The following is a 27,381-nucleotide window of genomic DNA, read 5'->3' on the forward strand; positions in this document are numbered from 1 at the left end:
AACAGGGGCAGGGGACATCCCTACATTTTATACATGAAGGATTATCCCATTTAACAATGGAAAGCCAAGCCACATTGGAGAGATGAGAAGGAAGGCTTTCTCCATCTGTGGGCGGCCAACATAACATGGCTGGAGTGTGGACAAAAGATACAGTAAGAGATAAAGAAGATTGGATGGAAGTGGATACTATATCAACAGTTGCCGGCAAGTTTGAAGATGCAGATGTTGATCACTGAAAATGATGTATGCCACTTTGGAATTCTTTAAAAGCAAAGGAGAGAATTTTGTGCCTCTTCAACTATGGAGTGGGTATTGATGAAAGTCTTTTTCCTTCTCCAAAAGGTATCTGAACCAGTTCTTTTTCTGAGAGAGACTATACTGAGACAAGTTGTAACCAGCAGAGTCTATGACCATTGTTTTGAAGATTAATTTTTATTAAATTTTTTTATATGATATCCACCCCCAACATGGTGCTCAAACTCAACCCTAGGATCAAGAGTCGCATGCTCTACCAACTGAGCCAACCAGGTGCCCTGTGGCCTTCATTTTAAAAGGCATATTAGCAGGACACCTGGGTGGCTCAGTCGGTTAAGTGTCTGCCTTCAGCTCAGCTCATGATTCCAGGGTCCTGGGATCGAGCCCTACATTGGGCTCTCTGCGCAGCAGGGAGCCTGCTTCTCCCTTTCTCTCTGCCTTCTCCTTATGTTCTCTGTCAAAAAAGTAAACAAAGCCTTTAAAAAAAAATTTAATGGTGCATTAGCTTAACCAAGAATGTATTTGTAGTTTGCCATTTACCCCCCAAGACTTTCTGTGTATGAGTACCCTCTGAGTAGGCCTAGAACTCCTGCCTTTACTATATGCATCATCTTTAGTGGGCTGACGTGATGAGAGTGCACAGGTATTTAAAAGTATAGGTCACTGGTTGGAGAGGCGAGAGGCTCAGTCTAAAATATACCCCTTAAAATATAAGGGCCTAAGGATACCCTTTCCCTTTAAAAAGAAAGACAGAGATCCTGGCCTCTGCTCATTCTCCTCAGGGGTAAGATCTTTTTACTAACTTGAGACCCAGATTAATTCACTCGGGCATGTGTAGGGAACTTGCTGAGAACCATCCTAGCTACACAAACGACTACTAACACAGGTGCTTCCCACTGGCTTTTGCTCTTTCCACCATGTTTCACCAGTCTGTTTCATTATAACCTCTTAGATGATAGCCTTGAATTTCTAACCTCTTAGGTCAATTTCTGTAACAGAACTAGTGAAATTGAGATGAAGTCCTCGAAGTACTCAGATGATAAGTGTTTTGTCTTTGTAACAGTTTCACTAATAAATTTAGGGTTTCTATCAAAAAAAATATAAATCCGGGATCCCTGGGTGGCGCAGCGGTTTGGCGCCTGCCTTTGGCCCAGGGCGCGATCCTGGAGACCCGGAATCGAGTCCCATATTGGGCTCCCGGTGCATGGAGCCTGCTTCTCCCTCTGCCTGTGTCTCTGCCTCTCTCTCTCTCTCTCTGTGACTATCATAAAAAAAATATATATATATATATATAAATCCGGGGTCTTTTTTAGATTAAGAGTTATTACTGGAGATACATGTTATATGAATGACCCAACTGTATGCCAAGGCAAACATCTAATTACAGAATCTATGCTTGCCTTCTTCTTGTCCTGTGGATTGCCCCACACGCTGTTGAATCCCTAGGCCTCTATCCTATTTCTTAGCTTAGAGCGGCATGTCCCTCATTTTACCTGTCTTTGAATCTCTCATGTATGTAGGGTTCCTGTACATACAAAATTAAATTAGATTTCCTCTAGTCAATGTGTCTCCTGGCAATTTAATTCTTAAACCAGCCAGAAGAAGCTTCCTAGGGTAAAGGAAAAATTTTCCTTGCAAACAGTTTTGAAATCTCAGAGGTGTCAGCAAGCCCTCTTGTGCAACCATAGACCCCAACAGTTAAAGCCAGAAATAGACAAGACTACTTAACTCTGGCACTAACCGAAACCCATTGTGCTTATTTCTCATTGCACTTTCTGGAGGCATTGAAGAAGACAATTTCCAACCACCAGACCAGAAAAGTCCTGATAGCAATGGAATGCCTAAAAGACTATACCCCACACATTCCCTTCCCTGCCCATGATCATGGACTGAACACATACCGAGCCCTATCCATGATCACTGAACTCTCTGCCTGCTGTCTTGCATGTACCCTCCCCAACCTTTTTTTTATAAGACCCTAGGTGTCCCTCTTGGTAGAGAGGTGAGTTGTTAAGGCTTGTGCCTACCATAGCTGCTGGCACCCGAAATAAACTTCTCCCTTTCTCTTTTCCAAACCCTCATCTCTAGTGGCTTCACTTGTGTTAAATGTATCTGAATTTGTTCAGCAACAATGTTTACAGTCCCAGTCTGAAGCTGTGCTTTCGATTTGTCCAGCCCTCTCAGGATTCCCGATGGAGCAGTGAGCCCCCCCCCCCCCCCCCCCCCGCCAGCAGCAGGCCAGGGCTTCCCCACTCCTTTCCTGGCTTAGTGGCTATGATAGATGATCTGTAACAAAGGGGCAGTAGACACAGCAGTAGTGACAATGCAGCAGTGGGGCTCTGTTTGTTTACTCATTAAACAGCATCTGCCCGTTGAACCACACATTTTGAAAGTTTCCATCTTCCAAACAAATTGCTTTTATCATGTAATAAATTACTTACATTTCCATGTATTTCAGTTAAAGAATGCTAATGAGATTTTCTGATCTGCATAAATGTCACTTGGGCCATATATTATTTCACTGAAAGGCAAATACTTTCTTTTAGTTAGTAAATACAACCTTATCATAAAAGTCCAGTATCTGTAGGAATTACTGAAAATGGGTGAAAGGCTTTTGTTTGTACCCTTGAGGAAACATCAGAATCCTAGGATCCTAGGATACCAGAACCACTGATCCAGGATTTGGAATAAATAGGAAATAGATTTATTTCAAAACTTAGAGGGAGAAGAGATTCTACTTAAACAATACGTGTTAAATAACTATGTGAAAACTATGAAATATTTTAAAACATGATCACTTAAGGAGAGACCTGCATGGAGTAGATTGCACTTTACATTTTATAAGATTAGCTTTACAAAGCTACAGTCTTTTGCACATAAACCTGCTCTTAATTGAGCAGGAAAATATGCCTGCACCAAGGCTTGTTGGAAAGAAACAGATCCAAATGGAGTCATTATGTTAAGCTGCACCAACACTTAATATCTTAACTACAATTTCTGCCTCTCCCAGGAGTGGAATTTTAAACCAATCAGTCTAGAATTTTCTGATCAATGCTAGCAAGGTCACCTGAATGATAAGATCCCTTGCCACAACCCCTAAGATAAAGTAAGTTTTATTTAAATTCTAGTTAGTTAACATGTAGTGTAATATTGGTTTCACGAGTAGAATTTAGTGATTCATCACTTACATATAACAACCACTGTTTATCACAAGTGCCCTTTTTAAAGTCCATCACCCACTTAGCCCATCCCACCTACCCCCCTCCATCAACCCTCAGTTTGTTCTCTATAGTTAAAAGTCTTTTATGGCTTACCTTCCTCTTTTTTTTCTCCCACCTCCTCAAATTTTTGTTCTTTATCAGGCTTAAACTATGTATTTAAAGGTTTTGATAGAGGATCCAGATAACTGAGACAACAGGTTTCCAGGTGCATATGGCTCAATTGCAAGGCATTTTGGGGGGCCTTGGGTCTCAGTGGGGAACACTGTCAAAAGAGCCCTGATGGCATCCTGTTTGTCTGAGGTCACCTTGGAGTACCAGACCAAGTAGAAGGACAAAGTCTTTGCCCCTATAGCAAATACCTGTGCTTCACTGTGGAGTCACAACTGCCAGCAACCACATGCTAGACAGCTGGCAAGTACACCCGGTGCTTACAGTGGTCACTGCTCCTGAACTCCCAGGTGGGAGAAGGCAGGAGGCCAGCCATGGCTGGCTTCTTCGTTGCTGCCAGAGGAAGCAGTCATGCTGTTGATACCTTCAGAGATAGCATTACTTGTGAAGGGCAGAGCTGATGTCTACATGAGGCTCACAGGACACAATCTGGATCTTCATGTGAGAGTTGGGTGACCGCCACCAACTAGTCTCAGCAGTTCCCAGAAGTTCTCTTGCACTAAAATTGCAATAGGTGACTAATGTCAGTCTCCTGTGACCCTCTCAAGTGACCTCAGGGAGAAAACAAAAACAAAAACTGGAAAGCCAGTTAAGTGGAGGCATGCAGGCAATGGTTTTGAACAATCAGATATGATAGAAACATAACATTAAGATGACCTAGAGGTCATTCATGTGTCTGTATGGAAATCAGTAACCTTAATTTTTACAACCAAAGAAATTATACCTTGTGATGTGCAATTATATTTTGGAGGACTGTTTGTAAGCATGTATCTCACTTTACCTTTTGCATATAATCTCCTGTAAGCAAACAGACCTCAGAGCAGCTCTTCAGAGCAATCTGAAAGGCTCTCTCCCCAGCTACTGTCCTCAGTAAGACAATGAATAAGAATTTACTAACCTAATTGAGGGTTGGCTTTCCCCCACACACACTGGCACTTCCAAAGTAGACAAGGAAAGAAGTGAAACTTTTGCCTCACAGCTAATGTCAACAGTCTTTCTCTGGAAATGAAGAAGAAAAGTGTGCAGAACAAACTGAACCCACTCCATTCTTTATATGGTAAGTAAACCAGCTTCACAATAGAGAGAGCATAAGACATGAGGGAAATAAAATCTTGCCTTTTTCTGGCATGGAGGCAGGAGGTGAAGGGAGGAAGCCGAAGGGTTCATAAGAGGCAGGACGACAGCATAGGCCAGAGTCAAGAGCACAGATTCTGCGGCCAGGCCAGCAGGACTCCTATACCAGCTCCACCTTTACCACAGGGCTGTGTGATTGTGGGTGAGTCATTCAACCTCTCTGTGCCTCACACTTCTTAGATGTGAATGATAGCAGTAGGTCTTCCTTATAGGTTGTTGCATTAAACCTCATCTAATTATAGACTAGTATTATTATATGTGTTAGATAAATTGGGGGGAGCTAAGGGAAATTTTCTTTCTTTCTTTCTTTCTTTCTTTCTTTCTTTCTTTCTTTCTTTCTTCTTTCTTTCTTTCTTCCTTCCTTCCTTCCTTCCTTCCTTCCTTCCTTCTTTCTTTTCTTTTCCTTTTCTTTTTTCTTTTTCTTTCTTTCTTCTTCTTTTCTTCTTTCTTCTTTCTTTCAGAGCAATAGAGAGAGAAAGCTCCTGTACATGAATGGAGAGGAGGGGCTGAGAGAGAGGGAGAGAGAGAATCCCAAGCAGGTTCTGCACTCAGTGTGGAACCTGACCCCAGTCAATACCATAACCCTGAGATCGTGACCTAAGTTGAAATCAAGAGTTGGATGCTCAACCAACCGAGCCACCCAGGCACCCTGGAAGAGGCATTTCTGTCTTGCTTCCTACATGGGACTCTAGAGGGAGTGTCTTAGGCTGATTTAACTAGACAATTTTTACCTAGGTAATTTTAACTAGGTGGAGCCATGTTGTAAGGCAGACAGAGAGGCTACTTTTTAACTTTCCTGGGTGACCTTGATACTTGATTGATACAAAAAGGACCCAGAAGTAGCTAAGAACTTCACCGGAAGTCTGGCCTGAGTGCTTCCCTGTGGCCAGGTCTCTATGCCAAGGATGTGGGGTTTGTAGCCATAGCTCAGAGGACTCTAGCTTACCAGTTAAAACAGGTGAGTCCAAAAGAGGCCAGATCATGAATTATAGCTGCTGCAGGCTTCATCTGGGAACACCAACAGGACAAGCGTTGGCACCACTGGAATCAAAAGAAGTAGAGGTACCATGACCTTTAGTAGTATCTGAAGGACAACCTGTAAGCCTCCCTGCCCCCAACCCCTTGCCTCCCAAAGGAGAAGCAGGGGAGAGGGAAGCATCTGAGACTCCGGGTACTTTAACCCAAAGGAAAGCCTAAATATTTACTAAAGAGGCTGTTTAATTTCCAGAGTTTTTGTGCATTTACTTCAAATTAAACAAGTAATTTTGCCCACCAACACACTGGTGTGTATGTGGGGGAGTAGAAAGATATGCTGGTCTGCAAAGGCAAGCAGGTCAAATATAAACAAAACAAATAAGCTATGTTTTCTCTGCACAGCAGTGGGTAGTACCAGCTGATGACACTGATAACACAGGATGTGCAACATATTTGCCTTCTATTCCTCTCCTTCCCAATATCTTCATTGAATAATGAATGATCTAATTAGTGCCTGTGCACAAAGGCCTGATTCTGGGAGAAGAGGTCTACATCACACTTCAAGTCTCCTTGCCAGTGGTCCCAAAGGCTGAGGCAGCTGATGTCCCCAGGGCTCTGCTGGTCAGCGCAGAGAGTGGAATTTCTACAGTCCTGGTTAGCAGTCTGGGAGTAGGAAGGAAAGGGCCAGGTTCTCAGAGGAAGAGGAAGCAAAACACAGAAAAGGAACAATAACTTAAAAAACAAAAACAAAAAAAAGAGAGCTTGAGGGGCACCAGGGTAGCTCAGTTGGTTAAGTACTGGACCCTTGATTTAGGCTCAGGTCATGATCTCAGAGTCATGTTGGGCTTCATGCTCAGCTAGGAGTCTGCTGGAGATTCTCTCCCTCTGCCCCTTACCCCTGCCCATGCACTCATTAAAAAAAGAGAGAGTGTTTGGAAAAAGAAAGAACTAAGAGAAACCTGAAAAGAGAGAGAAAGGAAACATATGGAGATTCCTCAAAAAATTAAAAATAGAAGTACCATATATGATCCAATAATTAAACACTAATTTGAAAAAGATGTATGTACCCTATGTTCATTGCAGTGTTATTTACAACAGCCAAGATAGGGAAGCAACCTAAGTGTCCATCAAGAGAGGACTATAGATGGAATGAGCACTGGGTGTTATACTATATGTTGGCAAACTGAATTTAAATAAAATATTTATAAAAAATAAAGAAATATACATACACATATTATATATATGAAACATATATAATGGAATATTATACAGCCATAAAAAATAATGAGATCATGCCATTTGAGACAACATAGATAGACCTAGGGGATATTATGCTAAATGAAATAAGTCAGCTGAGAAAGACAAATACCATATGATTCCACTCATAAGTAGAATCTTAAAAAAGGAATAAACAAAAAGCAAAATCAAACCTATAAATACAGAGAAGGAGCTGATGACTGCCAGAGAGGACAGGGGTGGGGGGATGGGCAAAATGGGTGAAGAAGAGCAGGCTACAGGCTTCCAGTTATGGAATGAGTAAGTCCCTGGAATAAGAAGCACAGCATAAGGAATATAGTCAACGATATTGTAATAGCAATGGAACAAGACAGATGGCAGCCACACTTGTGGTGAACATAGAATAATGTATGAACTTGTCAAATCACTACATCATACACCTACATCATACAACGTATGAACTTGTCAAATCACTACATCATACACCATATAACACTATGTCAACTCTACTCAAAAAAATAAGTGAAAAATGAAAGAGAGAGAGAGAACCCAAGAACATGGAGCTAACAAAAAGAAAACAAACAAACAAAAAAAAAAACAGAAAGGTAGCAAGGAAAATAAAAGAATGCCGGAAATTTGGAATCAAAAAAGTAACTACAAAGCCAAGAAAGTCAGACAATGCAAAAGAACAGGGAGTGGAAAGAAGGCAGGGAGGAGGAGAGAGATGGAGGCATGAAAATGAAATGCTGGAGACACAGTGCAAGAAGGGAGCCCGGTACTGTCCGGGGGCTGAGGGTCCTGGGCACCAGGGAGGGGGAAAGGATGTGAGTGTGGGCAGGAGATCTGCCTGAAGACAGATGGGAGGATAGACGCGAGGATAGAGGACCCAGCAGCTTGGGTGGGCTGCTAAGGAAGGGAGCCAGCCCTCTCTACAGCCCGGTCTGGGGGAGCACCTTTCTTTTCTGAGGATAGAGCCAAAATAGCAAGGTCACCTGCTGCTGGGATGTCCCTTCACAGTCAGCAGCCTGACCTAGCCATCAACCCTTCTGATGGTGCACGCAGCTTGTGACGCCACCGCCCTGGTATTTCAGTTCTCCTTTCTGTTTACTGAAATGGGAAGCCTGATGCTGAGCAGCAGGCTGGGACGTGGCCATGCCACTCTGACTTCCCCGGCCTGTTGGCTTCAGGGGATCCTTCCTCCTCCATAAACAGTTACATATATATGCTAGCTTTGTTGGTATAAAAGCACATACATTTGATATATTTTATAATACATAAAACATTTGTTTAAAGCATATGTAAAAGGCATATCTATGAAATATATATAAAATAAAATACAATTCATTTATATTTATATATGTAAACATTTCCTTTAAGTTTGGTTGGTGTGGTTGTTTTCTCTTTCAAATAGTAGAAGACATTAAAACATTTTTATGGGCCTTGACAAGTATTGTAGGGCCCCGGGCACTGTGCCTATTGCACTGATAGATAAGTTAGCCCTGGGGAACTTAGAGAAATGGGATAATAAGCACTAAAAATACACAAAGAGATTAGATGAAATATTTATATGATGAGCCAGGGTAAGTGCATTAGTAAAGCAGCAATAGAATGTGGTGATCATGAAAATGCCATGATTACAGAGAGATAGGTCTGTCAGGTGCTAGTATATATGGGTTGGTGCTCGCTATATGCTGACTTTTCTAAGCCCCATAATACAAGAAAGAGGGCCTAGGAGTGCCTGGGTGGCTCAGTCAGTTAAGCTCCTGACTCTTGATTTCCACTCATGTCATGATCTCAGGGTCTTGAGATTGAGCCTGGCGTTGGGCTCCACAATGGGACTAGAGCTTGTTTAAGCTTTTCTCTCTCTTCCTCTGCTCCTCCTACCCCCTTCTTGCATGATTTCTCTCTCTTCTTCTCTGTAAAATCAATCAATCAATCAATCAATCAATCAATCAATCATTTTTTAAAAGAGCCTAAATAACTTGCCCAAATAGACTATAGCCCATGTTTTCAACCATCATGCTAAATGCAGAGCTGCCCTGATATCATTACTGCTTTATTTTATTCAGTCAAAATGTAGTTCTTCAGCCCCTACTTTCTGCCAGGCACTAAACTGAGCCCAGCAGTTGCAATGCCAAGGAAACAGACCCAGTCCTATCCCCCATATGGTTTACTCTTCAATGGAGAATAGACGGAAAATAAAGACATTGAACAAATGACCAAACAAATAAGTACAGAATCCTATGGAAGCATATGGTAGGGGACCTTGATCTAGTCTGGGGGCTGGAGATGGGGAATTAGAATTTAAACTGAGGTCTCAAGGATGAGTAAGTTAATTAGGTTAACCAGACAGTGGGAGCAAAGGTGTTCTAGGCAGAGACCATCAGCATAAGTAATGTGTCCAGGATATAAAACCAGCCTTCAAGAAGTTTCCAAGAACTGTTTCCCTTAAAAGCCAGAGTCCTGTGTGAAGAGATAAATTATCCACAGAGATAAGCAATGATTTAGGGCTGCTATGAGACAGACGTGTGAAGCATTTCAGTAAGGGGAGGGAAAGCACTGAGGGGAGGGAGTCTTCTAAGCAACAATCTATAGATAAGACCTGTAAAAAAGACTAGAAAAGCCTCGAGCAATTTTCATAGGAGGCAGGCAGAGCATCTTATCTATTTTAGAGCACTGAGGGCTATTTACCAGAGTAGCTGAAGACATTAAAGATGTCAAGTCAGTCCTGCAGATAGAATTTAGGAAAAAATTGCTATAATGTTCTCATAAGTTGACCAGAGCCTCAGGGCACCTGGTTGGCTTAGTCAGTAGAGCATGACACTCTTGATCTCTAGGTTGGGAGTTCAACCTCCATGTTGGGTGGAGAGATTAGTTTAAAAAAAAATCTTAAAAAAAAATGATGATCAGAGCCCCATGTGAGGCTACAATAGGTAAGACCTATAGAGTTATCAAAAATTATAACATGACACAGTGGTCAAAATAGAGAAGCAGGGGGGTGCCTGGGTGGCTCAGTTGGTTAAGAGTCTATCTTCAGCTCAGGTCATGGTCCTGGGGTCCTGGGATTGAGCCCCACATGGGCTCCCTGCTCAATAAGGGGTCTGCTTCTTTCTTTGCCTCTCCCTCTCCCCATCTTTACTTGTTCTCTCTCTCTCTTTCTCTCTCTCAAATAAATAATTTTTAAAAAAATAGAGAAGCAAGCATGTGCACTGGTGAGGTGATGGCTGGCTCATCTGAAGATATGCCCTGTCCAACAGACTGGCATCTTGCAGAGACCCCTTTCTCATGTTAGTCTCTGTAGACTCTCTTATCGAGGAATAAAGATGGTGACATGTGTACTACACATGACTGCAATTCCTTGAAGTCTCTAGATAGGGGCTACATCTCAGTTTCTTACAACACATTCTCTTCATCCATGGATATTTGACACTGAGAACTAATCAAAAAGAACATTCATTCTGCGAAGATGAGTACAGTCATTATTATCTGACCACAAAACTGCTTAAATATTCATTCTAAAAAGAAAAAGACTCCCTCAAATGTGTATATAAGATTTATCTCTATATTTTATGTTTTCCCAATTTTCACAGAAAATTTAAAATTTAAACTGTATACTATACAGTATATAGTATACTATATATACATACTATTCATCAACAAGGAAAATGGGATTATAAAAATGAGCCATTTTTCATTTTTCATTTCAGTTTTTTAGAAACTACAGTGAAATCTTGCTAAATTTTTTAAAGCTTTTCTTTAGAGATTTACTTACTTATTTTAGAAGGAGAGAGTGGGGAGGGAGGGGCAGAGGGAGAGCAAGAATCTCAAGTACACTCCCTGCTGAGCACAGAGCCTAGCCTGAGGCCCCATCCCACCACCCTGAGATCATGACCTGAGCTGAAATCAAGAGTCAGGGGCTCAACCAACTGAGCCACCCAGGCACCCTGAAATCTTGCTTAATTTTGAAGGCAAGACCATATCTGAATCCTTCTATCTCAGCTACTGAGCAACATAACAAATAAGGAAATTTCAGGACTGCCTTATTTTTGTAAAATATTGAAACATGATCTTATATGTATGGATTCATCCTCAGAATCACAGGATAGATATTTTCATTTACTCTTTTTTTTTCTTAATTGCAAGGTTGGAGCCTATCTTTATTTAAAAATTTTTTTAAAGATTTTATTTATTTATTTGAGAGAGAGAGCAACAGAGACCACAAATAGTGAGGAGGGGCAGAGGGGGAGAGAGAGAAGTAGACTCCCTGCTGATCAGGAAGCCCAATGCAGGCTCAATCCCAGGACCCTGAGATCATGGCCTGAGCAGGAGGTACTTAGCTGACTGAGCCATCCAGGTGCTCCTATTTAAAATGTTGTAACATAAAATGTTAAACCCTGTTCTTCGTGTTTTATTTTTATTAAAAATAGTGTTCTGACTCAAGCATCTACTTTTTGGCAGAGAGCCTAATATCTCTCCCTATCTGCATGAGCTGCTGTAGGTGCTCATGATATTAAAAAAAAAATGAGTCCCAACTTCCACATCCCCGTGGGGAGAACACTGGTGTTGGGCCACTCACAACTGTCCTGCTTCTCGCTGCTCTGGGAGAAGGCTGTGAATTTTATTGCAAACTGCCCTACCGAATTGAACAAACAATCCTAGTCTGTGCTGTGGACATTTAGGGCTGGCCTCCTGGATTCTTCAAGGGAGGATGCTCTCCCAGTCTTTCCTTCCCACTCATGGTCATTTCCCTGATTGCCCAGGATAACTATGCATGGGTTCTCATGATAGTGAGCTCTCTGTGGCTAGAAAACTGACTTCACATGGATGGCGATCTCTTGCTTGCCCAGGATCCTGGTATGTGGTTCTCAAAGCGGTAACTGTTTGTAGTCAGCTCCTTCACACACTTCTGTAGGCAAAATAATACCCTCCCCAATGATGTCCACTTCTAATCCTTAGAACCTATGATAAATATGTAGTAATTTATGTGGCAAAGGGGAATTAAGATTGCAGGTGGAATTAAGGTTGCTAATATGGTGATCTTGAAGTAAGAAGATTAGTTTGGATTATTTGAGTAAGCCCAAATGCAGCCACAAAGGTCCTTAAATGGAGAAGAGAGATGCAGGAGAGTCAGAGCCAGAAGGATGGCATCATGAAGAAGATTTGACTGACCATTGCTAACTTTAAATATGGAAGAGCATCAGGAGCCAAAGAATGCTTACAGCTTCTAGAAGCTAAAAAGGCAAAGAAATGGATTTTTTCTGAGAGCTTCCATAAGGAACACAGCTCTGCCAATACATCAATTTTAGTTCACTGAGACCCATTTTGGATTTCTGACTTTCAGAAATGTAAGATAATACATATATGTTGTTTTCAACTACTAAGTTTGTGGTAAATTGTTACAGCAGCAATGAGGAACTAATGTACACGTATGACTCCCGCCCTCAAAACCCCCAGGGTACAGGTACCTGGATTTTCAAGGGGCTACTCTCCATGGCCACTTCTTTTGGCTTGCACCCCAGATAGCATAGGGGTCCATATCTAGCTTTTCTTTTCTTTTTAAATATTTTATTTATTTATTCATGAGAGACAGAGAGAGAGACAGAGACAGAGACACAGGCAGAAGGAGAAGGCTCCAAGCAGGGAACCCAACTTGGGACTCAATCCCGGGTCTCCAGGATCACGCCCACAGCTGAAGGCGGCACTAAACTGCTGAGCCACCCGGGCTGCCCCATATCTAGCTTTTCAAAGTGAGACCTCCCCTTGGTTAGCAATTGGCACACTTGAGTGGCCGTCTCTCTGAGTGCCTAGACTGTGAGTCCTTTCCATTTACACACATAAGTGGCCGCCTTCAGAATTTCAGGGCACTGCTGATGATTGGTTCTGGAGTCTAAGCCCTTGTGGACTCACGACATCTGTTCCCCTTTCCCTCACAGGGAGTAAGAATCAATGCCGAGAGTAGTACACTTTTCCTTGTAAACCCTCAAAATGCAAAGGATCTAAGTCACCCTCACTAACCACTAGTATTGGAGTTCTTCACTAATGTCCTAAGTAAAACTATCCTTGATGCTTCCAGGGGACCTCACAGGGACCTACCTTCTAGAAAGGTAGATATGGCCCATCGAAAGGTACAGAAAGTCTACTGTTAGTTGCGTCGTTTCTTTACCTTTCAAGGGGCCACATCTACCTCTAGAAGTGGGAGTAGAGCTAAGGTTTTTTTTTAAAGTAGATATAAAAGAGTCCATACAGAATGTTCATTTACATAAAATTCTAGAAAATGTCAAATAATCCATAATGATAAAAAAGCAGTCAGTAGTTGCCTGGGGCTATGGGCAAAAAGAGTTGGACCACAAAGAAGCAGGAGAAATCTTTTGGGAGTGATAGAAATTGTCAGCATCTTGATTGTGGCAATTTGACCAGTGTGTCCATCTGTCAAAATTCATCAAATTATATATGTAAATTGATACAATGTATTGTATATAAATTATTTTTTTAAAGTATTTTATTTTATTTTATAGGCACACAGTGAGAGAGAGAGAGGCAGAGACACAGGCAGAGGGAGAAGCAGGCTCCATGCACCGGGAGCTCGACGTGGGATTCGATCCCAGGTCTCCAGGATCGCGCCCTGGGCCAAAGGCAGGCACCAAACCGCTGCGCCACCCAGGGATCCCTGTATTGTATATAAATTAAACTTCAACAAAGTTGATCTTTACAAAGGGAGGAGGAATATTACCCAAAGGAAAATCAAGAGACTGGTTTCTTTTGTTTTTTTAATCATCCACAAGAGAGAAAATAGTTGAGGAAGACTTTTTTTCTGCCCTTGAACTGAATGTATGGTGCTGCTAGTGTGCTTTCTGCATCCTGTGACAATATATCCCTTAAAAAAAAGAAGGATAATTCCTAAAATAGTTATTAATTTCTATATCAAATCAAGAGCCGATTTCATATTTAAGAGTGAAATTCTCAGAGGAAGACCTAGACATGGCCAACAAGCACATGAGAAAATGCTCCGCATCACTGGCCATCAGGGAAATACAAATCAAAACCACAATGAGATACCACCTCACACCAGTGAGAATGGGGAAAATTAACAAGGCCGGAAACAACAAATGTTGGAGAGGATGTGGAGAGAGGGGAACCCTCTTGCACTGTTGCTGGGAATGTGAACTGAGGCAGCCACTCTGGAAAGTTGTGTGGAGGTTCCTCAAAGAATTAAAAATAGAAGTGCCCTACAATCCAGCAATTGCACTGCTGGAGATTTACCCCAAAGATACTGATGCAGTGAAATGTCAGGACACCTGCACCCCAATGTTTATAGCAGCAATGTCCACAGTAGCTAGACTGTGGAAGGAGCCTCGGTGTCCATCGAAAAATGAATGGATAAAGAAGGCATGGTATGTGTATACAATGGAATATTACTCAGCCATTAGAAATGACAAATATCCACGATTTGCTTCGATGTGGAGGGACCTGGAGGGTATTGTGCTGAATGAAATAAGTCAATCAAAAAAGGACAAACATTATATGGTCTCGTTCATTTGGGGAATATAAAAATTAGTGAAAGGGAAAGGAGAGAAAATATCAGTGAGGGTGACAAAACATGAGAGACACCTAACTCTGGGAAATGAACAAGGAGTAGTGGAAGGGGAAGTGAGCGGGGGGTTGGGGTGACTGGGTGATGGGCACTGAGGGAGGCACTTGGTGGGATGAGCACTGGGTGTTATGCTATATGTTGACAAATTGAACTCCAATAAAAAATTTTAAAAAATTAAAAAAAAAGAGTGAAATTCTAGGGGCATTCCCTTTAGAATAAAGAAAAAACTGTGATATTTATTGTCAACAAATTTGCTGAAAATTCTACTTAAAAAGTAAAAGTAGTGTATCAAGCCTAAATGAGAGATATAAGATTAGCAAGGGAAAATACTCTCCTTCCTCCCTTCTTCCTTTCCTCACTCCATCTCTCCCTCCTTCAGGTGGAAGATATTTTTATGGACCCAAAACAATCAAGAGAGAATAAACTGAAAACTCTTAGAGCTAAAAAGAGTTCAATAAGATACCAGGTCACAAAGATATAAAAATCAATAGCTTTCCTGTGTAAGCAACAACTAGCTTGGAAAAAAAAAATCCATTAACAATAGCAACCAAAAATGTAAAATAGAAACTAAAAGGTAAACAATGACCTGAGAGAATATGTTTTCTACAAATATGAAAGAAATTGTACTCTTCTTAATCCATAAAGTGCTCCTACAAATCAATAAGGCTAAAATGCGCACAGATAAACAGAGAAAGGGCAAGAGAAGCCGTTTCACAAACAGGAAACACAAAAGGCCAATAAAGAGATCACATAGGTTTTCAAAATCACCAGACTTTCAAGATGTTAATTATAACAACAGATACTCACCATTTTCTTTCTTGCCAATTTAGAAAATGTTTTCAAAAATTGTAAGGCCAATGCGGGCAAAGTAGGAGTGCTCTCAAATACTGCAAGCAAATGTACAAATTGATGCGATCTTGTGAGCCATACTATAAATTGGATACAATATTTCTGGAAAGCAATTTACTTTTCATTTTGTTTCTGAATTGTTTTACATTATAGTTCTTAAGTTTTGCAAAATCAAACCTATTTTTTTTTGTCTTTGTGATTTCTTCCATTACTTTCATTGCTATCTTATTTTTTTCTTTGATCTTTTTATGGTTTGTGCTTTTTAGCATTTAACTCATTAATTCATCTTTTTAAAGTATATCTTTGTTAGTGGATATGTCAAAGGAAGATTTAGGAAATAGTTTCCAAATATGCTGGAAAACTTTCAAACACTATTTATTGGTTAATTCCCATTGATTTGTAATGGTGCCTTTATGATAGACTAAGACTTAGATATATTTGGGACTTGTTAGGATTCCATATTATGTCCATGAGCTTAGCCATCTCATTGGGGCCAATGGGTAACGTGATGTGTGGTTAGAGCATGAGTTCTGGAGCTAGACTATATAAAAGCATTGGGACTTGGGGACCTTTTACTTGACCTTTCTGTGCCTTTGTTCCCATCCTTAAAATAGGGCTATGAAGTCCTTGTTTTTGTGAGGCTGACATGTGTCATACATCTAAAGTTCATCGGGTGATGCATGATATATTGTACATATTAAATAAATCTTAACAGTGATTAATAGGCCAGCACCACATTGTTTTAATTATTATAGCTTTGTCTTATTTTTAAAATATTGAATAAAACTAATCTTTCTTATTTCTATTTCTTCTTTTTAAAAGCCAATTTTACCATTTATTTTCAAGCCCAAACTCTTGGAGTGACCCCAATTCGCTGCTTTCCCTCATCTTCCACTTTCAATCCATCTGTACTTGCAGACACAAGACACACACATACACAAAATCTAAAATGACGTCATTCAGATCTCACTCTCCTGCATAAGGTCTTTTCTTTTTAAAGGTGTTATTTATTTATTCATGAGAGACACAGAGAGAGAGAGGCAGAGACAAAGGCAGAGGGAGAAGCAGGCTCCCCACAAGGAACCCAGTGAGGAACTCCATCCCAGGACTCTAGGATCACAACCTGAGCCAAAAGCAGACCCTCCACCACGGAGCCACCCAGGCGTCCCTCCTGTATAAGGATTTACATTCCACTTGGGTTAGTAGAGGCTGTGGGCCCCTCCTCCCCCACTTACTTCTCTCTGTATCATCTTTACCCCACCCCCCCACACACACTTGCTTTACTTCCCAACCCCTCTGGCTGCCTTTCCACAGCTCATCCTTTCTGCAGACTTTCCCCATCTGCCAGTCCCTCTGGTAATGGTAGCTTCTGTTCCCTCGGTACCTGTAATACCTCATCTTTTAGATCTGTACACAGGCCGCATCTTCAAAAAGGCCTCCCTTGGCCAGCCTAGCTTTTGGACCCTCTTGTCCAGCTATTTCTTATTAGATCACCCTCTCTATATCCTTTAAAGGATGATACGCATGAGAAATGACTATTTTCTTTTTTCCATGTCTCTCTGCACCCATTTCTCTTGAACTCCCTGGAGTCTCCCTCTATCTCCTCACTCCAACATACCCAGCCTACAGAACAAATCTGTGGTGGGATGCTATTCTGAGAGAGAATGGAGCAGAAGATATTTCCAGAAGTTTTACTGTCTTTGTGTGTGTGTGTGTGTGTGTGTGTGTGTGTGTGTATGTGTGTGTGCAGGGTCACCTCGTCAAAGAATTAATGGTAATTTTTTTATTCCTCCCCCTTCTGAAAGTTCAATTTGTTTGGGAGTTATTTGCTTAAAAACAAACAAACCTGAAGTTGCCAAGTCCAAAAGACAGCCCCTATACCGACGTCTGTGTTTTGTTGTTTGGGTCTCCCCCACCCGCCATCTCCAGACAGCTGCAGATGAATCAAGAAGAGACAAAAGATAATTTTGTCTCCCTTCCAGAAGAGTAGACCTTTGTTTCCTGGGAGCCATATAATAGCATTTTGACATCTCTTGTTTTTATATGTGAGTACAAGGCCTTCAAACAAAGGAAGCTTCTTAGCACAGAACAACTCTAAGCAGGTCTGTTTTCTGAAAATTTTGGCCATTCAAGGAAATTTGGCCAGACTGTCCCTGAAACCAGGGATGCAAGCCCCCACAGACCCCGCAATTTAGACATATGGCTCCTAACTGCTTCTGACCACAGTCACATAGCCCTTATTTACTGTTAAAGAAAACTCTAAAATTGCCTCAGGGTATAACATTGCCTCCCGAAAAGTCTGTGGGATGCTGTTCTGCCTCAGATAACAAACACAATGTGCCATGTGTGCAAGAAAATAATAATAATTTGCAGCATAATAATAGTCACAAGATGTAGAACTTTTGCTTTTGTGCTCTAGAGATGACATCGTTAATGCCATCTGCCTGGAATGTCCTGCAGCCCCAAGCCCCTAAAGGCAGAATGACCAGACCCCTGAAGCAGAACCACCACCTCACTACAGTCACACCAAATCCACACAGAGGGTCACCAGAAGGGACAAGATGGTCAGAAAGGAACTATTATAGCTGATCATTGATTTGCCTAATCAGTCAGCATGATCCAAGACCCTGAGGCCCTAATCCTGACTTTCCACCCTTTAAAGTGCTCTCCTTGCAAGCCATGGGGCACCTGGGACTTGAGCATTAGCTCCCATTCTTCTGGGTGGCATCACACCAGTAAACAGCCTGTCTTTCTCCACTGTAAAAGCTCAGTGTCAATTTTTCTTGGCTTGCTGCACATCAGGTGGCCAAGCTGTCATTTGGTATGGTCACAAATTTGGAGACCACAAAGGGAACTTGTCCCTAGTGGGGACTTCCACTTGTGATTAGTAGGCCCCCAACCCAGGATGGAATGCTAAGATCCAGCCTTGGGGCTCTGAGGACCAAATTACTCTGGAGTCAGGGTTGAAGCATTCAGTTAATCATGTATCTAGGACCCACGGAGCTTTGGGTCTTCGCTTTCAGTAGGAGAAACAAGGCACCAGGCTTCTTTTGACCTGGGAAGCCTTCTCCTGGTAAGTAACCCTGCTGCGTGATGACTGACACCAGGAGGAACTTTGCCTTTTACGTTTTGTTATAAACTTCTTTGGGGTTTATATGGTTTAGGGGGAACTTCCCCTCCTGGGCATATAAGGGAATAGCCTTTTCAGGGGTTATTCTGGTGTCTGGTTCTATTTTATCACTGTCTGTATTGTTTACAATGGGATGAAATAACCTATGTTCAATCGTTTATACTTTTGTATGAGAAAAGGATGACTCAGAAAAAATTGTAAATTGTACTCCAACAGCATGATGACAATAAAATGTTCGTGTTACTCATCCCAAAAAGAAAGGGGACAAAAAGGTGGAACTTGGAAATTGGGCCTTTAATGTCCTCTTCACGAGTATTAGTAAAACAAAGACTGGATTTTGTTTGCATCTTGTTTGTATATGTGTGTCTGTATATGTTATAAATGTGAGATATTTCTCTACCTCCAGATGGTATTACTATAATTAACCTGTAAAAGAGCTCTATTGAAGTGGTTTAAATTCAAGAATTTATGAGAATTGCGGGACACCTGGGTGGCTCAGCGGTTGAGCATCTGCCTTTGGCTCTGGGCGTGATCCTGGTCCAGGGATCGAGTCCTGCCTCAGGCTCCCTGTGAGGAGCCTGCTTCTCTCTATGCCTGTGTCTCTGCCTCTCTCTCTGTTTCTCTCATGAATAAATAAAATCTTTAAAAAGAAAAAGAACTTATGAGAATTGGACATTCTAAAGATCAGAAAGATAAAAGCTAATCCAAATGTTTTTCAAGTTCACATAAGCTGGAGAAATACTTGATACTAAAGCTAATTCAAGATTGTTGGTTTAATTAAAGTAGATATGTCTTTAAAGTTACCAGCATAAAAATTAAAATTTTTATTCTGCTTGGGTTTACTTAAGTCAAAGAAGTTAATTTGATCCTGTTACAAAATGTTATGTATCTATATATAAGCGTTTTATATAGAGAGAGATATATAAAATTTAAGAGAATGACCAATCTTACAAAGCTTCTATGGATAATCTAAGCATAGTTGTCAAGAGTAAGTAAATTAAATAGACATGAATGAGAAAAAAAGAGGGTTTTTAGATAAACTTTTAAATAACTTCCAAAATCTTTGATAACCTAAAACTTTAAGGCTTTTCTTTTTTAAAAACGATTTTTTATTTATTTATAAATAAAAAGGTAGACATTCAACTGCTGAACCACCCAGCCATCCCTAACTTTTCTAGGTTAAATGATAAATTGGGTTAAATTGGATATCTAGATCATTTCCAAATAAGACAAAATTAATTACTAAACATAGGTTTATCTACTTTTGGCTTCCCTTTACAGGGAAATTAAAGATATTTGGGTCTATTAGTAAACATATTTCATGATTCATTAAACGATTATACTCTAAAAGAACATATGTTTCTGGAAATTATAAGTATATTCATAGATTTGCCAACCTAAAGAATTTTGATGTAATAGTTCACAATTGCTCCCCAGTTAGTTTTTGTTGGAGACAGGTTTCTAAGAGTTAAAATTCTGGTAAAGTAATTGAGACTACTGGAAATGATAAGAGAAGCATCTCTTTATGCAGGGAAAATTAGAAATGTGTTTTTGGTAAGAAAAGTTGAAGAATGGGAATACATTTTTGTTGAAGGAAAAGAGTAATTTTGTCATAGAATGAAGCTTATTATTTAAGGAGGGAAAGCTCAGAGTGCCTGAGTGGCTCAGTTGATTGGATGTCTGAGTCTTGATCAGCTTGGGTCACAATCTCGGAGTTGTGGGATCAAGCTCTGCATCAGGCTCTGCACTCAGCGTGGACTCTGCTTGGTGTCCTCTCTCTTGCTCTCCCTTTGCCTCTCCCACCACTTGTGTTGTCTCTCTCTCCCCCTCTCCCAAAATCTGTCTTAAAAACATATTTAAAAAATTAAAAACGAAGAGGGAAAACTCAAGACAAAATCTACATGTAAAAATAAAGTTGTAGAAAATTTGTGAAAAGGAATTTTATGATTGGTCAGAACTGAGTAAGATTGAACTGAATGAGTTTTAATGTCAAAAGTACACTGATATAAAACTGGAATTTAGTTTTTATTTCTGTTAAAATGACAAAGTTTTCTTAGATTATTGATCTATTCTTAATAAGAAATTATCAACAAAGTTTTTCTTTATCGGCCCAGAAAAACAAAGGGTCTATGTTTTGTCTTTATTAGGTCTTGGATTACTTAAGAAAGCTGAATCTTCTCAATGTTAAAAAAGCTTAATTTTGCTAATTATGTAATCTTCCATATTTGCCCTTGGAATCTCTTGTTGCCACGTTGGTTATATAAATAACTATTGGGCAGCCACGGTGGCTCAGCGGTTTAGCGCCACCTTCTACCCAGGGCGTGATCCTGGAGACCCAGGATCGAGTCCCATGTCAGGCTTCCTGCATGGAGCCTGCTTCTCCTTCTGCCTCTCTCTCTCTCTCTCTCTCTCTCTCTGTGTCTAATAAATAAATAAAAAATCTTTAAAAATAACTATTATATTTTGTAATGATCTGTAATCCTATTTAGGCATGTGCTTTAAAACCTTCTGATTCAAAAAAAAAAAAAAAGATTTAAAAAAATGTTTAAGTAACCTCTGCACCCAATATGGGGCTCTAATTCACAACCCCATGGTCAAGAGTCACATGCTCTACCAACTGAGCCAGCTAGGTGCTCCAAAATTTTATAAACTTCCCCAAATTCAAATTCTAAATGAAGTCTTTTTGACTAATTGGGCTGATTTATTTGGTATGTTAAATTCCCTGGAGAACATTGTCAAACAAGTGATGATAAACTTAGTTATATTATATGGGTAAATACTGTAACTCCTAGAAGTATTTGAAATTCCTAAAGTTTTAATATGTCCTAATATAATATCACCATTTTTAATTCTAATTATTAAAATGTTATGTGTCATGGAAATAACCAGATTTTCTTATAAGTTGTGTTATAATGGATTCTCATCAGATCTTTAACCGTGGCCCTTCCTGAGTATTGTTACTTAGTCATTTTTTACTCTGAGGATCTTGCAAATATGTTTTGGCTTCAAAGAGATTCATTGAAAGGACTTTTGCCAAATACATATTTCTATACTTATAAGACCATAAAACTAAACTAAGAATTCATGGAACTAAAAAAATAAATAAATAAATAAAATAAAAAAAAAAGAATTCACGGAACTAATGGGAAAACTGCATTCAAACAGAATAAGAATTAATGACATGGGATTAAATGAATTGAGAAATATGATCATAGTTTTATGACTTGCTTAAAACATTGCTAGCTGTGCAACATTTGCTCTTCCAGATTTAAGGAAACCTTTTCTCTTAAGCTATGCATGACTCAGTAAAATATTCCTTTGTAAACAAGTATGAAACATTTATCTTTCCCTTGTTTGAACCCTCCTTTAATTCAGAAACTCTGAGTATTCTTTCTGTCATGGCAATCATAGTTATTTGCATAAATTCAATAAAAATCTGTTTCTCCTTGTAACAGGACACCATTAGAAACATTGGTTCTATTACCAAGGCTCTGACGTTGTATACCAGGGAAAAACCTAGCATGCCTGACTTCCTGTTTCTTCTATTTCCCTTGCTGCTATAACCTATAGGTTAGGAACCTCTGCTTAGCCTTGCACTTAGGCCTGTTAACCATAAAAGCAATCTTGTTTACAGCCAAGACTTGCAAAAACTGCTCTTTATCTGATACCTACCTCACCCAAGGAGATAAGGAAATAGCCAGAGCCGTCATCATCCCAATCCCTCAAGACTGAAGAATAATCATAACTCAGGGGGAATCAAAACTGTGTCCTTTGAGTTAATGAATTTGAAACTAGCAGAAAGTTTAAAGCTTGTTTTTCAGAGAATTGTTTCCCCCTAATGAGTTATTGTGTCTTTTCAGACCAGACAAACGAATCCACTGGCTGTCTCTGTAGAAACCTAGACTCAAGGTCAACTGGTATGGTCCAGGCTAGGAAAAGCAAAATTTATTGTTTGCCTATAACTGGGCTGGACCCTGAATTCTTCTGGTGTCCTTGAATATCTTGACTATCACTCTCCAAACTAAGGTTTCCAATTTTCTCCCATTCTTTGACTTGAACTAAACCTGCCCTATTCCCCGAAGCCCTGCAGACTGACGCTAGGTGAATTGAGGTGAACTTGAGGGAAATTGCCCTAACACCTCATGTCGATACAATCTTCCAGTCTGTTGCTGAATGGGCGATTCAGAAAGATCACGAGAGGCATTCAAAGTGCAGACCAGGACAGTCTGTCAGATTGCCACTGTCTGACCTCAATCCATCTCACATCCAAGGAATCTTCTTGGTTTAGACATTGGATTTCTAATTTGCTCCAAACATAAACCTGTATTTTTCTTTTGTTTCCATAGAAATATTTCTTATTAATTAATCTGACTGCTTGCATAATAGAGCCTAACTTTGAGAGTCCACCTACAGGATTGCCTCCTGAAATAAGACACCTGTTTCCCGAACTGACTACCCTCAAGACTACAGCTGGCTGGCGAGATACAGAACAGACTCCTACCTAAGGTCCAGCACAGAGCAGTGAAACCTTCTGGCTCTGAGGGAAGAATGCATCGTGTCTAAATGTGGTGTCTCTCTTGATCGGAGGTGGGCCCCCAAATACTGTGTGACAATAGGGTGGAAGCTGGTGGTGCAGGAGGTGAAGGGATTCACCTGAGGCAGAGCAAAGTTGGTAGATGTTACTGCAGCAGGGCAGTAGAGGAGAGGCCTCTGTAAGGAGGCAGCGGGTGGGGGACGTTTTTAAAGAGGGAAGGTGAGGTATGGTGACGTATGGAATTCTCACTTTTGGGGTAACAGTGCCTGGTTGTAAGTAGCACAATGGTCAGTTAGGGGCTGTAGATATTTTGAGGCGGGTCATCTGATGGGCCTGTCAGTATTCAGCCAGAGGGTCTCCATGGGCCTTTTGCCTTGATGAGTTTTCATCGCCAAGGCCTATTGTCTAAAAGTCTACACAGTATGGATCTGTAATGTTTTCTTGGTCAAAATAAAGATTTCCCATCATTCTAATCAACCCTAGGCTTATCCATGTCTCAACAATGGGAAAATAAGAGGGATCTACTTATTAGAGAATTTAGTTATTCCTTTCTCTGTTCACAGTTCCATGGAAACCAGTCACTGAACTAACCCTCTTCAACATTTTTTTTTTAATCAAACAAAGAGAAAATCATCACCAGATAGGGGTTAATTGCAGCAAATACTTATTTATTTATTTATTTATTTATTTATTTTTATTTGAGAGAGAGCACGACGGGGGGAAAAGGGGGGAGCAGAGGGAGGGGACTCTGCACTCAGCACATGAGGCTTGATCTCACAACCCTGAGATCATGACCTGAGCCAAAATTAAGAGTCAGACCCTAAACCAGCTGAGCCACGCCAGTGCCCCATGAGGACAAATTTTGATATTCATTTAGGAGAACATTTTTGCCCTGGTGGGGAATAAGGGCTCATGAATACATGATCAAGAATCTTTCTATCACCTTGGTAATGTTAGCCAATGAAACTGCTCAAGCAAAACCAGCTCCACAAAAATCATTAATTAGACTTCTCGGCCCAGGTGATTCTGGTCTAGAGAATGGCCTTGGATTCTATTTTGGCAGAACAAGGATGGGTATGTAAGGTAATTAACTCCTCCTGCTGCATTTGCCTTCATTCATCAGCTGAGGTGTAAACCCACCTAGGCGAGATGAACAAATAAGCCACTTGCCTGCAACAGATTCCCACTGGAACCCTAGGAGCAAAATGGAATTGGTTTCTAGTCGGCTTTCCTGGATTACTCAAGGCATTGGATCAGTACTCTGAGAATTAACCAAAATGGGATTATCTATTTTGGCTGTTCTCTTTGTGATTGCTCTACTCATAAAACTTGGCATGAGATGCTACCCAAAGGCTGCAAAAGCAGAAACTGACTTCATGGTTGTCCAAGGTACTGAGGTAAAGGCTAGGCACCAAAGAGCACTTCTTCTAGTTAGAGGAGCAACACTTTCATTCCTGTGACCCCAACCTTTGCCCCTATACAGCAGGGAGGAGCTGAAGTGGTCCTCCTTCCTATCCCTGAAGATGGAGGAGTGGTCAAAGGCAAGGGGACCTGTAAGCAGGGGTGCAAGTCCCCACAGACCCCACAGTTTAGGCTCCTAGCTGCTTCTGACCACATCACATAGTCTTTAGTTTCTGTTTTGTTTTGTTTTGTTTTCTCCAAGAAACCCTTTAAAATTGCCTCAGGAAATAACATAACATTGCCTCCCAAAACATCTGGGATGCCTGAGATATCAAATGCAACATGCCATGTTTTCAAGAAAGTAATAATAATAATTTGCAGTGTAGTAATTATTATGAGATGTAGAATTTTTGTCTTTGGACACTGCAGAGATGACATCGCTAATGCCATCTGCCCAGAATGTCCTGAAGCTCCAGGCCCCTAAAGGCAGAACGACCAGACCTCTGAAGCAGAACCATCACCTCACTATAGTCACACAAATCCAGACCGAGGGTCACCAGAAGGGACAAGATGATAAGAAAGGAACTATTATAGCTGACCATTGATTATGCCTAATGAATCAGCATGATCCAAGACCCTGAGGCCCTTATCCTGACTTTTCACACATTAAAACCCTCATCTTGCAAGCAGTCAGTCGAGGCAGTTGGGACTTGAGCATTAGCTCCCATTCTTCTGGGTGACATCACGCCAATAAACAGCCTGTCCTTCTCCACTGTAAAAGCTCAGTGTCAATTTTTATTGGCTTGCTGCACATCAGGTGGCCAAGCTGTCATTTGGTTTGGTTAAATCCCCTTAAAGGGAAGGAAAGGGGAGACAACATGGGGGGGATTTTTTTTTCCTTTTCTTTTTTCCTGAGGTATAATTTAATCACAATAAATGTCCCTCTTTTGTGGTATATTACTCTATGACTTTTGACAAATACAGCTGTACAATCACTGTTATAATCCAGACATAGAATAGTTCTATTAGCCAAAAAGTCATCCCCTCTCCCTCTGCCCAGCCACTGGCACTTGCTGCTCTCTTTCCTGTCCCTATAGTTTTGCCTTTTCCAGAATAACATTGAAGTGGAATAATTCTCCAAGAAGTCATTGGAGTCGGGCCTCTTTTACTTAAGTACTATATGGATCTACTTATTTGGGTTGTTTTCAGTTTTTGGAGATTATGAATGAAGCTGTTATAAACACTTGCTTTCAGTTTTGTATGAACATGAGTTTTCATTTCCCTTGGGTAAATACTTACGAGTGGGGTTGTTGAGTCACAGTAAGTGTACATTTCACCCTCTAAGAAACTGCCACACTGGTTTCCAAAGCAGCTGTGGCATTTTGTATTTCTACCAACAAACTGAGTTTAGTGTTTTGAGGGTTGAATTGAGGAGGACCCAATCGCCAGGTGTGTTGGACACCTCTAACCCCAACTGGGAATGGGGTTGAGACTTTTGATATCTGAGTGATGGGTACTGTAGCACCCCTCTAACAGTCTCTGGGGAGTCAGGACATAGAAGGGATGACTTCTGTGTTGACTGAGTGTCATGCGCACACCATGCTGATGTCTGGGAGTCTAGGTAAAGGACACTATAGCAGACCTTAGCTACCACAGGACAGTCCCTTCCTATCTCTTCTTAAAGCCAAAAGTACTAAAATTATCGTTTGATTCTATGAGAAGGAAGGAATCCTAGAAAGTGTCTTCGGGGCCACCTTTGCAGGTGGGGCTGAGCTGCATATGAATGTAGAAATAAAGAAATATGAGGCATATCCCACTTGTCTGACAGCATTGTATTGAGTTCCCAGTACCTGTTTATGCCAGTGGTTACACTCAGCACTTGTACATTATTTCAAATCCTGAAAAAACTCAACAAATTAAGTATCTATATTACTTAGGTATCAAATTTGGGTATCAAAATTGAAGTAAAAGATAATAACTCTGATCATGTTGCAACACTGCTTAAATGCTTTGATGACCTTCTTTGTTTAATGTCCCACCATTTCCTCACCCTCTTCCAGGGCCCAGCCAGACTCCTGTCCCCCTACTTCTCTCTTCAGTTGCTGAGCCTGGGTGCCTGAACGTGGTATTCCCTCTGCCATGCTTTCCCTGCCTCTTTCTCTATGTCACCTCCACTCTGTTTTTTAGGACCTCCTTCTTGTGTTCTCTCCCTTGACGTCTTTCCTGACTCATACAAGAGGGTCAAGAATTGCCTCCTTTGTTTCATTACTATAGTCTGTACACCTTTGTCTCCTTAGCTGTTAGTCTGAGATTGGAGAGATTTCTTTACCTCCGTGCCTAGCACAGAGTCTAGACAGTAGGACAGAGTAGCTGTAAATGTCCAGCACCAGAAAGGGAGAAAGGGAGGAAGGAAAAAGGGAAGACGGGGAAAGGAGGAAGATGCTTACTTTTGCAGCCTAGTAGAGCACAGAGAGATGGTAGTTTGGAATCAAAGCTACGAACCAGCTTTGGGCTCTCTCATAAAACAATTTCATCTTCACTTTTAAAACAAATACAAGTAAAAATTCTCATAGAGCCATCAAATCTCAGATCAGAAGAAACCCTACAGGTCCTGAAAACTAGTTTCCTTTTTTTTTTTCTCTTTTTTAGTGCAACCTTCAATGCAGGTCTGCATTCACATATTATGGTCCTTTATCTTCATTTTTTGTTGCTGTTGTTACCAAGCTCTGTTTAGTACCTGGATTCCTTGCTTTTCTGTTATTTCATTTTGATTGTGTATCATCCATTCTGATCTATGACACTTCTTTTTCCAATTATTACTTTGATCCCCCTTTCTTTACTCATAACGATTTTATCTGCCTATATTAAGGAAATAATATTGTCTGTG

The 27,381-nt window shown here is 40.7% G+C and overlaps 3 long non-coding RNA genes and 1 pseudogene across 3 annotated transcripts in view; 3 read left to right on the top strand and 1 right to left on the bottom strand.

Moving 5' to 3' along the window:
• The window catches only part of LOC144312664 (methylosome subunit pICln-like), an 8,767-nt pseudogene extending 7,407 nt beyond the window's left edge, over positions 1-1,360 (top strand).
• Positions 1-16,161, top strand: part of LOC144312687 (uncharacterized) — a 25,572-nt gene extending 9,411 nt beyond the window's left edge. The window contains exon 2 of the long non-coding RNA XR_013378237.1: positions 13,505-16,161. This is a non-coding gene — a long non-coding RNA (uncharacterized LOC144312687). The remainder of the gene's footprint in view (positions 1-13,504) is intronic.
• The window catches only part of LOC144312689 (uncharacterized), a 30,510-nt gene continuing 6,065 nt past the window's right edge, over positions 2,937-27,381 (bottom strand). The window contains exons 2-3 of the long non-coding RNA XR_013378241.1: positions 5,715-5,819; positions 2,937-4,135 (exon numbers count right to left, since the gene is read on the bottom strand). This is a non-coding gene — a long non-coding RNA (uncharacterized LOC144312689). The remainder of the gene's footprint in view (positions 4,136-5,714; positions 5,820-27,381) is intronic.
• LOC144312677 (uncharacterized) lies at positions 17,824-23,570 on the top strand. Its single transcript, XR_013378210.1, has 2 exons — positions 17,824-18,502; positions 22,973-23,570. It is a non-coding gene; the product is annotated as an uncharacterized LOC144312677 (long non-coding RNA).

This window comes from Canis aureus, chromosome 1 (genome assembly GCF_053574225.1).
Source record: "Canis aureus isolate CA01 chromosome 1, VMU_Caureus_v.1.0, whole genome shotgun sequence".
NCBI classification, from domain to species: Eukaryota; Metazoa; Chordata; class Mammalia; order Carnivora; family Canidae; genus Canis; species Canis aureus.